Raw genomic sequence first — 14,955 nt, forward strand, 5'->3', positions numbered from 1 at the left:
TGTACAATCTGTAGGCCATTGTAAATTTGGGCAAGGTCTTGATGTACTCCCATGCGCAAAAAAATTGCGCGTATACTGTAACTCAAGATTTTTCGCATTTATTCCATTTTCCTTACGTTTATGGGTAAAATTCAGTTATTAGTATGTGGAGATAATAGAAAGCAATTCATCTAAGGATATATTTCCAAAAAATATAATAAAATAATAAAAATATAAGCAAAAAACAAAATTATGCTCGGTTTTGTGTGTACTGGCAACGTTGATTTCTAGGGATTTTTGCAGTAGCAGATCACAATTGCGGAGGGAATTCAGTAGGGGAATCGAGAAGTTGGATCAAGGAACTGGATAGTGGACTAACATGTTGCATTTATTGGTTAAAACCTAGTGTGTAGATTGCCTGCCAAATATAAATTAGCTTTTGTAACTAAGGTGTCGTAAGAAAATATAGAATTAAACAGAAAAACTCTTATCTTCTGGTTCGAAGCGATACGGACCATGGTTATGAAGATTATTTCTTTAAAAAAAGAGCCAACACCATGTAGCCTCTGTGGTTAGGTGGATAGAGTGGCGGAGTCGTAGTTATTTTATTATTTTGACACCACATCGAATCCCATCCCATCCCATCCCATCCCATTTTTTTTACAAAACATTATAGAAAGTGTATAATTTTGATGTTAATAAGAACCGAAACAATATAATAAGGAAATAATTTATTGGTAGTATCCTTTAATCGACGTATTTATTCAGTATTAGAATACGTGTACTATTGGAAACAGTTATTGTTTTCAGTTTATAGTCTTGCATGTTACTTCCCGTTCTTGTACAGCAGACAACTCACTTCGGGTTTGTGTGTCAGGAAGAACATACGCGACCTTGACAGTCTGTGCAGTCTTACCCCTTGTTACATCGACCTGATGATAAACGATCGTTTATGTGTGTGTGTGTGTGTGTGTGTGCTTGTTTTTTGCTTTTTAGAGTATTGACTTTCTCTCTCTTTTTTTCATATCCATAAGTGCAAGAATGCTTTCGTTGAACGTAACTAAATTATACAGATCTGTGTATACGGAACACGAATATTTCCAAATATAGAATGAACATGAACGATAATCATACCATATTTCTACATTATATAGTAGCGTGAAAAACTGATATTAAAATGATATAACAAACAGGCATAAGCTTTTTTTCTAGCATGGCAACACATTAAACGTGACTCATTAAACTTCGGGAATTACAAATTATCACCTTACGTGTCATTGTATTCCTATTCTTTTTCACGTTGAAGCGACGAAAGAAGAAATTGTAGTAATAGTGATAAAAATCGAATTCGAGATTTCAATGAATTCAGGTTTCACGCCCCCACATATCGAAAAAGTGATTTTGATGTCTGTCCATCTGTTCGTTTGTTGGTTCGTCACGCTTTTACATGCATTCAAATAGAGGCCATACTGTTCGACGTATCTGGACCTAAGTCTAGACATGAAGTTTTTATAACACTTTATCGTTTCGAATTCTATATTCTCCGACACATAAAAATAAGGGTAGTTTACTGAAGGATGAAAATTTAAAATAATTAAATTGTTTCAAAAATAGCTGTAAAGATTTTCCTTGTTTCTTTTTACAAATATAGTTTGAATCATTGCTCTGAAAAAATACGTAAGGTGTAATTTACTGTATGGGATGCGTTTTTTCGAACAATTTTCTCCATCACATTTTATAAATAAATGTATCATTAATAACCTAACAATATGACACAATTCGTTCGTCCTGTAAACAATCAGAAGGGTAGTTTAGCCAACTCTTCGACGATTTTCCCATTAGCGCCTGACCCAATTTTGTTCATATTTCATAAATAAATGTCACATAAATAACCTAACGATACGGCATAATTCCATCATCCTAAAAAGCTAGAAGTGCACTGAGAAAAAAATTACGGCTAAAAAGTACGTAAATTCAAGTGATTTTTATGACCTTTCGTAAGAATGACTTTCCAACATTACCGAGAATGTTAATTGTTCTTGTCCGATCTACGTATATTTTCTCCTTACTTTTCCAGATAAAAATGATGACGTCAGAACTTATTAAAGATATGACGTCATAGTTAATAACAGTAATAATGGAGCGACATCATTACCGGTCATGTTAAAACTCAAGTGGAATGGAAAAATTACAAAACAGGAATGTTATATTTCCAGGTGTTGCTAGACATTTATCGAGGCAAACGTGGAAAAATCACATGAAGGAATGGTGGAAACTCCGTCCGTGACTGCATTTAAATCTGTATGTGGAGTCTTAAGCACTGTATAGTCCAGTTAAATCTGCATTCGCTACTGTGAAAATGCCATGACGAAAGGATACGAATACATGCTTTGACTGTATTGTTGTCCTTATGCATGGACTTTATTACCATAGTATAATGAAAAGCTTGCAATCAGTCAGGGACGAAATTAATGAAATTAAGATTAAAACCCAATCCCGCAATGTCTTTTCCCATGTGTATAAAGACAATTTCTCCAAGCAGCGTAGTAAAGCTTGCAGTAATTACTGCACAAAAGTACTGATAGAATGTAAACTCCACTACATAGGACTGAAATATACTCCTTCGGAATGAATAATTGTACGTACGCATTTTGAAGAAATTATATTAGTTACTGATCATTTGGATAATTATACATCCACTATAGTTCATGTAACAGGAATTCCTGCAAATCATACGTAAACTACGGACTTTATGCCATAAAAATTGGTGCTGGAAACATTGCATCTAGGAAATGTATACTTACAGTACGTAGAAAATGCATGTTTTCAGGACAAAAAATCCAGGTTCTCCTGATGAAATAAAATTACATAACATTCAATAAGTAATTACTTCCGGACTTTGTGACATACCTTCATGTACATATGTGCCTTCTGACCGTGGGAAAATAAATGATTTCATGGAAATATCTCTGTATTGTAATGTAGTCATGTACTTTCTACTATTCTTTATACGTATGATACAACATTGCTTTCCATACTGAAGTTAATGTGTGCAGGATGCTTCAAAACCTTTAAATCATTGAACTGCTTGGAAACCATCAACAGTGTCTTGAGTATTGTGCAGGTTAATGACACTATTTAGTTCGGAGAGTAACCTTTTCTTCAAAGTAAATATGTTTAATTTAAAAAAAGTAATTTTGAAAAACATTGTAAAAATCGATACATTCCTTACTGCAGTTAGAAAGAATATTTGTAAGTACACAAAATTCTGGCCTTTTGACTAGCAACTGGTGCTTTGTATTACATAATTAAGCATTGTATGTACCTAGTTCAAATTATACATACCATTTCAATGCAAATTATGACTTCAAGTAGAATCAACTTCGTCAGGTACACACAATGTTTAATAATGTTATTTAAAGTACTGGTAGCTAGTCAAAAGGCCAGGATTTGGTCTACTTGCAAATATTCTTTCTAATTACCCAGTAGAAAAAAAACTCGATTTTCATGAATGTTTCTGAAAACTCTTTACCAATTGAAGCACCGAGCCGAACAACGGTATGTGTTACATTTTAGTGCTTTCAAGAAAACCTTCCCGTTCTTTCATGCAGGCACGTTTAATTGGCGCTATTTTGCTTCTATTACTCCGATAAATGTTGCTATCTGCTGATTATTTTCCATCGTTCTCCTGAAATATTCTGCAAGTTTTTCTCGTACTTCTCGAAATCTAAAATGTAACGAATGTCGTTGTTCGGCGTTGTGCTTCACACTGCTAATTCTTGACACTGCTAAAGTAAATATATTTTTTAAAGAAGAAAGTCAATTTCCAGCGTCAATATAACATACACAATAATTCGACATCATTGAGGCTTACTAAACAGTTTGATGATTTAAGTTTTGAACCATCCTGTACACATTAGGTTAAGTATGGAATGTAATATTGCAATGTACATATGAAGAATAGAAGGAAGTACGTGGATGTATTACAATATAGAGTTATTTCCATGAAGGAAATTGTTCACCATGGCAAAAGTGCACATATTTACATGAAACATAGTCACAAAATCTTGAAGTGGTTACAGTACATAATGTAAATTTATCTTATCAGTACCTGCTTTTCTGTACTAAAAATGTACAGTCGTGTACAACAGGTGATAATGGGACGGTGCCGTGCTCGGGGAGTATGTCAGATGCACGTGTTTCCCATCCAAGGCGGAAAATCGTGTTCCGGGTCATCCTAGCCAGATGGGGCTTAGCGTTGTTCTGTAACAGGAGAAAAACTTTGCGATTTAGAAGTGCTGGCTCCACAGTTTTGAGGTTTTCTTGAACACGCCTCAATTGCTAACAGTACACAGTTACATTGATGCTCTGATCAGCTGGTAACAGTTCCAGATGCACGATGCCGCGAGCAGTTCACCAATCACACAGAAGAATCTTCTGGTGCAGTGCTGGAATCAGCTGTTTGGAACCAGTTCACAGGATGCTAACCAATGATGATAGGACCGTGGAGCTTCCTACAGGACGCACTTCTCATCACATGTAAACACCCTGTCCAAAAAATGGCTCATTCCTCAGACGAGACAGCACAGAAACACAGGTGTTTGCTCGCGTTGCCTTCTGGTCCGGAGTAAAATCATGTGGACCCGTCGACCCAACTTGTAGTACTTCCCAAGCTGATGGGGATGGTTTCTCCGCCAAGCTGCCGAATGATTTCTCCACTCATACTGAATTGTAGTCCCAGTTCCTCACATGTCTGGCCATTGTTCTCAATTGCTGCCTGAAGATCTTCATTTTGTACATGTGTTGGACTTCCGGCACGTGGTGCATCTTCGAGTGTTTCGTCACCGTCCTTAACTTGTTAAATCACTGCTGCACTCTCCGCGTAGTTATGACATCCTCACCAAAGGCCTGGCATATTTTCTGTCCCGCTGCAGCAGCGTTACAGCATACACGCCCTTATTACGCTCTGTAGAAGACCCATGTTGACTCTGTCCTTATGTAAGTTCACGGTGTAACTGAACTACCACACCGCTAGTATGTTGGATATACCACACCAATAACTGATCTTCGCTTTATCTCCATTGGCATTCAGCTCACGGTGTGAGAGCCAATGAACACAGACCTCCACAAAAAAGCGACAGAACTTTCTTGGTTACCTTTATAGTTAACTGCCTTTTCACCATATGTAAATAGGAGATATATACATATGAATTTAAGAGAGCAATTTATATGTCACTTCAATGCTTTATTTGCAAAACACACACACATATATATATATGTGCAGTAGACAAGTATAGCTTCCATTAACCATCAAACATATGTAACAATCTAAATTTATAAAATATCCAAAACTACACAACACTTCTGTTGCTAACCAGTCAAATGGTTGTCTATTTAATCTGTACATAAATACAAATATGTCTCCACAGTTATTCAAATATTGCAAGTAGTTCAATGTTTCACGTATAGATGAGTCCTTACTGAAAAGGTTTTGTAATAATACTCGCAATGGAATAATTTGCATAGTACAAGGAACAGATTCTATGTTGCTACCACAAGCCGTGTGTCTTCTTTCCATGGGTTCCCCAATTAAAACTTCCTGTGGACTAATGTATGTGCCTAATACCTCAAACTATTGTAAACGCTTGTAATCTGTTTCAAACCCGTTTAGAGATTCTATTGAGAGAAGTTCTTCAAGAGCTAATTGAAACTTACCAGGCAACTCTTCTACACCTGCGTGCTCTAAAACCATTGCTTGTAAAGATCTCTTCACATTGTGACTAAATAAGGATTTCATTCCATCAACCACAACTTGTACATGTGAACGGCTAAAAGTTGGATGTGCATACAGTTTAGAAATGAATTTACTCATATGATCCTCCACTAAATTTTGTACTGTATCGTTTGTGACAACTTGACTACTTTTCTCTACAAGAGGCTGTGACAAATTACCACGTGACTGCAATACAGTTAGATCACTGTCTGCTAACAATACACTACTACTACTATTACTACATTGCCTTTTATTTTTATGTACATTGGATATGTGTCTTTGCAGTGATCTATTATATGAAAAATACCTGTAACAACCCTCATATATACAAGGAAACATGGTACCTCTTGCCATATTTTTGCACACATTTCTTGTATGATATTGAATATCAGATGGACGATTGAAATTCTTTTTACATGCAAAACAGGTAAACATTATGTATCTTTATTGTGGTTCACTTATGCCTAAATCAGAAATGAGACACCGAACACCTTGAGTCATTCTATCATGAACTGTTTTAATACCATAAAATCCCCTTTGCATTAACAACCAGACACTTTCTGACTCCTCAGGATACCTAGCACTAGTAGCATGAAAGATTTTGAAACATGTGTCAACAGCGCTTTGTAATGAATTGAATTTGTACAAAGTGTTCTCGACGACGACATAGGAGCATGTAACTGACGTTATGTCCTCACCCACAAGAACAACCAAAGGCTGAAATGTAGCCCCCAGTTTTTGTAGTTTTTCTTTCCTCTGTTGAATTGTGTTCTGCAGGTGACTGTCAGATGTAATGTGTGTGATGAATCCATCACGTATTTCCAATTTTGATGGGCGCCATGTTGTCCTCTTACAGTTCCTCTTGATGGGTACCACAGGTAGCAACAGTGGCAGACAAATCAGAGCAACATTTGTCTTCACGTCAGGTGAAATGTCCTTATCTGAAATCAGTAAATGGTGAATTACATGACAGGTCTCCATATAAGTGAGGTCATTTTTATGTACTATCTGTGGCACATAAACGAAAACTTAATTCACTGTTATACGAAAGCAATTAAATAAGATGGAGAGGATGCTGACTCGGTAGTAACTTCAGTTTTACACACTTTACAAGCTGTAGATGTTTTAAAACTTTTTTCAACAGTGCCAATGATATGTCTATGTAATCAGATTTGTGGACTAAGTTCTCTTCCATTCAAGACTTCCTACAAGAAGTTGCAGTGCCTAAACAAAAATAAAGGCCAATTACGCACTACTTTTAAAACCAAAAACATGTCAATATCATTATGTGGCACTTCCCGGTGTGAGGGACGCTTACTATCTACCGATTAAGCTCAATACTTTTGTTTTCTCTCAACTAACTAACTAACTAACTAACTCTATGGGCTATGGAACCCGTAGGTTCAGTGCCGCGTTCACAAAAACGTCTATATAATAGTTTATACTCTATGTCTTGCAATACTGTAAACTTTGAACTTAAAATGCGATTTTCGGCAAATTCATAATTTTTAATTTAGCTAAAACTTCGTAGAAACACGTTTCATGATGTGTACAATTAAAATCAAGCAAAAGAAAATGTTTGATTTTGCTGTTCATAAATAACATCCGCTTAATAGAGTATCAGAAGAACTGTTCCAAAATTGCCTAATTTTCCCGTTTGCGTTGCGCACATACAATTTGATGTGAGAAGAAATCGTGGCCTAAGACCTTCACATATAAATAATGGTGGCCATAACTAAGAGTGAAAGGCGCGCATTTGATTGACATATTTTTTTGTATATCGCTCAAAAGAGGGGGCGCGCTCCGTTAGGTTTTATGCAAATGAGATTACACATTGAACTCGACAAGCACCATGAATTTCATCGCACTCGAGTGTGCGGAAGAGAGAAACAAATCGGGTCAAATTCAAGGGACGTACCATCTCCAATGCTCAGACTGGCTTGATATGATGCAAACCTCTCGCAAGAGAATGCCGTAGCCATGTGTCGTATTTCCGCTGAATGGCCTTCTTATAGATGAAATAAGTGGAAGCGAATGCTAGTTAGGATTTCGCACATTCTACACCATATCTTAAAAAAAAAAAAAACATTGTTCGAAGAAACAAAATGATCATTGCACTAGAGTAACACGTGCTATTGAAAGGCACAAAATGATTTATTCATTACCGGAGCTGTAGTACAAGGTTTTCCTTACTCCCAGTACCGCTCAGGCAGTTGAGGTGATTATTATGTACGACGTAATGTATTATACAAAAGTACTTGTACATAAGTATGCAAAAGGGTTTAATTGCCTATTTCCTCATCCTCTGACGAATGGTTCATCGATATCGCTCAAGAGCCTAGATTCGTCTTCTTGTGAATAAAATAGTCTTCTTGTGGATGTCTTCGGACGTGCTACATTTCTTTGCCCATTCCTAAGTACCAAATAATGAGCATGACATGGGCACAACATCCAACTCTCCATGTTTCATTTGCACATTGACAAAACTATCCTATAATGCAATCGTCCCCACCCGACCAAGATCGCATAAAACGAAAATGCAGTACTTTAACCGATTACTGCGCCTTGAGTGGATATGCGCACGAACAACAACGCAAAGCCACTCTGAGCATATGACTTTGACCCGATTTGTTTCTCTGTTCCGCAGGCTCGAGTGTGATGAAACTCATAGTGCTTGTAGAGTTCAACGTGTAGTCTCACTTCCATTAACCTTCAACGGAGCACGCCCCTTCTTTTGGGCAATATACAAAATATATGTCAAAAATATGCACGTCTTATGCGCATTTTCATTGTATTGTTGACCCATTTTTGGTCATGTTTCACTGAGCTATGCCCATTAGTGTTTATATGTGAAGGTCTTAGACCACGACCTCTTCCCACACCAAAGTGTATGGGTGCACCGAAAACGGGAAAATTGGGCACTTTTGAAACTGCTCCTTTCCCTCTGGTCCCCTCCAATGATGTTTTAAATGGGTTTGACTAGGGTGACCAGATTCTGACAAGTGAAAAGTAGGACAGAAGCATAATAATAAATGATAGCCTGTGCATCGGCAATACGTATCTCTTTGTTTCATTTCACGTTAATCTCAAGGCAATCATTCATTTTTAAGAAATCAACACATCTCCAAATACTTTCATGTCGAAATACAAGATTGTGGAAAGAATTTCAAACAATTTAATGGAGTATCAACAAAAACAATAAAAAAAGGTCACGATTGAACTATAAAGAATTTTCTCTCTGCCTATTCATAACAATGTATTTAGACAAGTAATACTACTGAAAGAAGCGCAAATACTTCACACTGCAAGTCGCAAATAGATGAATCAAATTTATTTGTACTATAATCAAATAATATCATTTGCATTATAATTAATTAGACACATAATTAATACATGCGCTTGTAGTTTATTTTTATGAACGTATAGTGAAACTTCGTTTAGGGCTAAAAACTTACTTTTTAAAATTGATTTTCAGAGGCTGGGATTATTTTCAGAAATGACAGAAAAAGACTGGCACGAGGAAACTCCAGTTAAATTGATTGGCGTCACTGCTGTGACTTGAAATAAGTGACCAATCCTGCCTTACCGACATCTCAACAAGACTTTCTCAGTAAAACCAACTGCATTACAAAACAATGGTTTGTCGATTGTTTTATTTTCCTAACAATAATTTTTTGAGCAGTGTTGAAAAAAAAACAGAAATTTATCATTCAGAAAAAAAGTGCCTGTGATTCGATATGTTGTGAATAAAGAATGAAACATTAAAGTATTGCAAATAAATTTAATCAGAACTTTTAAAAAAAGGACAAATCTCAATTATCCAGATGTCTTTGGAACACACAGGAAAGCTATTTGAAAAATAATACTGTACTGCGAAAATCAGTACGCCTGATCACCCTAGGTTTGACTGTATTACAAAAATAAATAGTGCTTGAAGCACTGTACTTACCATGAATAGCACAGATGTACGGTGCTGAAACAGAATGTATTTCTTTCAAATTTCTTTTCAACTCCAACAAATTCAGAATTTTGTCTTGAAGTAGAACAATTCTGTTAAACAAATTGTCTTCAGTATCAGGGTAAAGGAAGGAGTAGTCCTCCAACAGCTGCAAAAAGAGCAACATTATTAGTAGTGAGGTATCACGATGAAATCTTAAATATGAAACAAGTGTAAAATTTCTCAGTAATGTTCCTACAGGAATGAAACATCAAGTTTTCCTATTCATTTTTCATAATAGTAATTAACGCATTAAAAGATAAGCAACCGATGTGTCAAACATAACAGGAAACGGGCAAACTTTTTTTCTTAAAAAAATTAACCATTTCTGTACATTAAAATTACCTGCTTAAGTTTCTATTTTTCTTCAATATTTTGGTAATATACTGGAACCCTTTTCTGGAAGATTGCTACGATCAACATTCAAGTTGTGCAAAGCTCATGTAGGCCATTCTAAGTTCACAATGACTAAAACCAATCAAGTTCACATCCACTAAAAACATATGAACCTTTTGCCATGGTTCTTAAGAAAAATAAATAAATAAAATAAAAAATAAAAGACAAAATTTCACAGCACCAGCAAGCAAGTGCAAGGAGACTTCACAATTCAATTTTAATCTACAGACATAGTTAATTATTTCTATGTGTCTTTTTTTTAATTTCTCACTTTCAAATGGTTCAAGTTACCAAATTGGAAAGAGAATGAAGAAAATCAATTACAAAACTCGCATTTTTTACACAATGTTACAATTCAGCATTTTGCATATTCACAAACAACCAAATATAATAAGATGAAAGTAATGGTCAAGGAAAGTAAAATCTACGTATCAAATCAAGACCGCATCGTACCTTTCTCTAGCAGAATACATGATATAAAACTGTAGTATGGAAGGGAGAGAAATAGAATATAAAATACAATTAACATAATGTATATAGCTATTATAAGTCAAAATTTTGATGCAAAAACTTTAACTAAATCTAGCTCTCACAGCTTAAAACTGTGCCTGAGCGCAATTATGGGTGGAGCTGTTTCCTTGTGATAGTGGTCTGTACACATGTAAATCTTACATGTTTTTCCCCACCTCATTATTCGACCTATATGTTTTAATGAGGACAGCGTTGAATTGAAATGAACACGTGTTTTGTGAAAAATGAGACACCTCACTCAGTTGTTAAATACTTTGCAATAGTACAGTAACAGTGCACTTACCAATGTATAACCTTGTGGTGTTTTCAAAACAGGGTACAAGTCAAGGTAAGCACCAACCGTCCCAGGCTGTTCCAGGGCTTTCAATCTAGCTTCTGCTGTTGCTCTCCAATTATCGCACACAACATGCCAGGGATCTAGTGACGTTCTGAGCCACTGTAACTTCTCATCTATTACTGCGTCTGGAATGGGTTCTTCAACAATGTCTGTGTCGTCACCTAGTGAAGATGTAGATAATGCAGAAGAGGACCTTCTACTTGGAATATCTCCTCTCTTTCTTAGAACTCTTCTTCTTGAAATGTAGGCCTCATACAACTTCCCAGAAGCATTGCGTTTTGTTTGGTAGTTCGTGGCTCCAATGTAAGCTGCGTAATACTCAGATGGTGATTCTTTCCCAAAAATGGTTGCTATTTCATGTGCCCAGCGTGTAAATTCACCTCGTGTTATTAGCCGTGTTGGATTTTCTTCTAACTCATGCTTTACTATAAGTCGTGCTAAATTACACCTTTGAAGCATTATCTAGTAAACCATTGTTCTTTTCTCCTTTAGCAAGAATGGCTTTTCCATCCAGTGTGCATTGCAATATAGTAAGCACCTGCAAGCAACGAAAGCATTATGAACAAGGATATCCATGAAGTCCCTAATGAAAGAAAACGAAAACAAATATATTTCATGGCTTGCATCTCCATTTGAAAACCTAATCACAGCAAGATTTGAGAAAGTATACACTGACCTCACATTTTCTGATTCATAAGCGTATTATTTTTATCTCTTTATTTCACTGTAGTTTGCATTTTCCTCTTACATTGTAAAGTGAACCTTCAAAACTTTTAATGAAATATAAATGTAGTGCAAATGTAGAGAATGAAAATGAATTATCAGTAAAAACAAGGTATAATTTCCCTTAAGGTTTCTTACACGAGTCCTCCAACTGGAAGTGTTACCTAAAATTACCTGAACTGAAGAGAATGTACATAGGGAAAACATGAGCATGAATATCTCATTATAATATCAGAGTGACTAATCACAAACGCAAAATCACAATCAGGGTCTTTTGGGGAGAGTTTGTCAACAGGAAAAAGTCCTTGTATGTTCCATTATCCCACATTAATAGTACAATACAAGAAGGGATTCGACAAAACATTTCTTAAATAGCAGCAAGGGAGTGTATCTGAAAATAAAAAAAGATATGTACTTTTACCCCGATTCTTTACCCAATGTTTATTTCATTTATAGTAAACGAGGTTTCACAGAAAATTACTGTAGATTTTTTATGTTTAAATTAAATTATCATAAACGAAAACAAAATTCTGTAGTAAATTGGTCCCAAATTGTTGAAGTAAAAAGACCATTTCGTATAGCTATTACATATAGAACTCTCAACCGCCATATATAAATCTGGAATTTCTAAGTAGTTCGCTTGTTCACTCAACAACCCAGATTTTCAGCCAAGCATGCTTCATCGACAGGTGGATCGACGCTGGTGGATTTCACTACACAGATTTTCATTTCAGTGTTACAGCAACTACGTTTTCTATTTTTTTCTCATATTCACAATCTCAACCAAGTAGCTATAACAATATGTTTCGTATTTTATCTAGGTGCTCAACGTATTTGTAAACGTGAGAAAAAACTATACTGTAGTTCGTGTAAACATTATGAAATCCACCTGTTGTAGTATTTCATGGATTCAGCTGACGACGAAGCACGCTTGGCTTTGAAACCTGGCTAGTGGCATGAAGTAACAGTGTAACTACTTGCATATTCCAGCTGTATACAGAATGGGGTAAGGATAAAATGTCTGGTTATCGAAATGAGTGCAATTTTAAAAAAATGCTTAAGAAACTGTAATACCCTTTCCTTTATGATCTCCATGGTAAAAATGGAGAAAATCTCCTTCTCCTAAATCTTTAAAATTCACATGATACACATGCTACCAAAATGTGTTGTACTTTACTTATAAACTTATAAGATCCCATTTATGATTTCTTTGTATCAAGAAGGAACATGGATTGATAAATACAATATACAACCTAACATGTACGGAAAATTGTTATTTGGACATAAATCCACGTTCACACAGAAGAGGCATGCAAACAATATTAAAAATGTTACATTCACAAAGCCATATTGATGTATTTCCTTTGAGCGATGATTGCTTTATTCAGTCCCATAAACATTCATGATTAAAACCTGTAGACATTTATTCCATTACACCAAAACTTACATGATTTCCCTCTGATTCGCTGTGCCTGATTTGCTTTTCGCCTTCCACTGAGTGAGTGCAAGAAGTTGAACTGGAATTGGAAGCAAGAGACTGAATGTCAGAAGTATTTTGTCTGTTTTCTTCCTGCTGGTGTTCCTCTCGTAAATCTGCGGATGTTCCAGGAGTTTCTTCTAATCTATCTCTCTCTATTGCATTGAATGTTGATTTCCTTCCTTCACACCAACAACTGTTTCCAAACGATGTTGGCGTTGTTAAGTCAAGAAGCAACCTATCTGCTTCTTCCTGCAACTGAGTACAAACCTTAAAATGACTCACAAGAAGCATGAGTATTTAATAAACATGTGAATGCCATTTCCAAAAACACTACAAAGGACATTACTAATTTCTTAAGTACCACGTCACACAAGAAGGAAACAAAAATGTGAGCAAACATATACTTGTGTTAAAGGAGGTACTATAATTCTAACTACTTGTCAATTTTCATAATGCGGCTCATACCAGGTACCACGGAAGGACCATTTTGCTGATATGGATGCTTGCAATACTGATGGATGTTTGTGGAAAACTGAAGTGTGGGCAGTGATAAAGTCTGTTTGGCAAATCCATCAATGGTATATATCCATATCTAATGGTAGACATGGATCGTCAAATCAATAATATCGGTGTCGATAGCTAAGATTTCAAGAAGTATCAGAATGGTTGATACCTAACTTCAAAGGTATGTGGTATCAGTTAAAAACACAATTTAACAATACTAGTCCAAAATATTGATTTTTTAAAAGAGATCAATACACTTTTACACTCTTAACATTTATTGAAACTAGTAATCCTTTGCAATATAATGCAAGACCAATGTTAACGACACTCTTGGCAACAGTATGACACTATTAACATTTAATAGTGTTTTAAAAAAGGGAAAGAGGAAGATCATTACATGTCTGAAAAGTAATAGAGAGAAATGATTGTCTGAAATGAGCTAATTATAATATCTCTCTCTTTTTTACAAGTTTAAAGTCTTTCATTTCCTACAGAAGCAATGCTCTTATGAATCGCAAGAAGACGAATTGCATCATCAACTTGCCAGTTTTTGTGTAACAACTTAAAGCAACTATTATGTGAAATTTATCAGCGTAGGAGTACAGGAATTGGATTGGCTAATAGTAAGATTCAATGGTGTTGGTATTGGCAAAATTAAGGTTAAATGGTATTAGCTGGGTTTCAATACCGCCATACAGGCACATTATTGCTACTGATCTATCACCAATTCTAGGGATGTATAGTTTTGTACACTTCACATCTAACAGATATTAGAAACATTTGTGGACGTTGACGCAGGAGAGCACACAGTCTATGATTTTCATAACATGAATGCGAAAGAGGAACTAAAAAATTGTTCTGGTTTGTATGTCTGCCTAAAAAAAAGCACATTTTTTTTATACTTATAACTTCTGTGGTTAACATACATGATCACAAATAGTGGTGTTCACAGATTGCGCATTGAATTGAGCAAAATGCCATCATCTTGAAAGAAGTCTGTCATACCTACTGTGTAGTTGAAACAGGTCACATCTACTTCCCGACTTCTATGTTAACGAGTCTATTTCTACTTTACAGTACGTGAACTACTGACAAATATAACATGAAGATTCCACTTATGATGTGTAGCTGACACACAAGAATAACCTACCCTCCTGTTTCCATCTGCTTTCTGAAGATCCTGTTTCCAAGATTTCCAGTTAACCTTGAATTTTACTCTTGGCCCTGCCTGAGGT

This window comes from Thermobia domestica, chromosome 1 (genome assembly GCF_964235325.1).
Source record: "Thermobia domestica chromosome 1, izTheDome1.hap1.1, whole genome shotgun sequence".
Taxonomy (NCBI): domain Eukaryota; kingdom Metazoa; phylum Arthropoda; class Insecta; order Zygentoma; family Lepismatidae; genus Thermobia; species Thermobia domestica.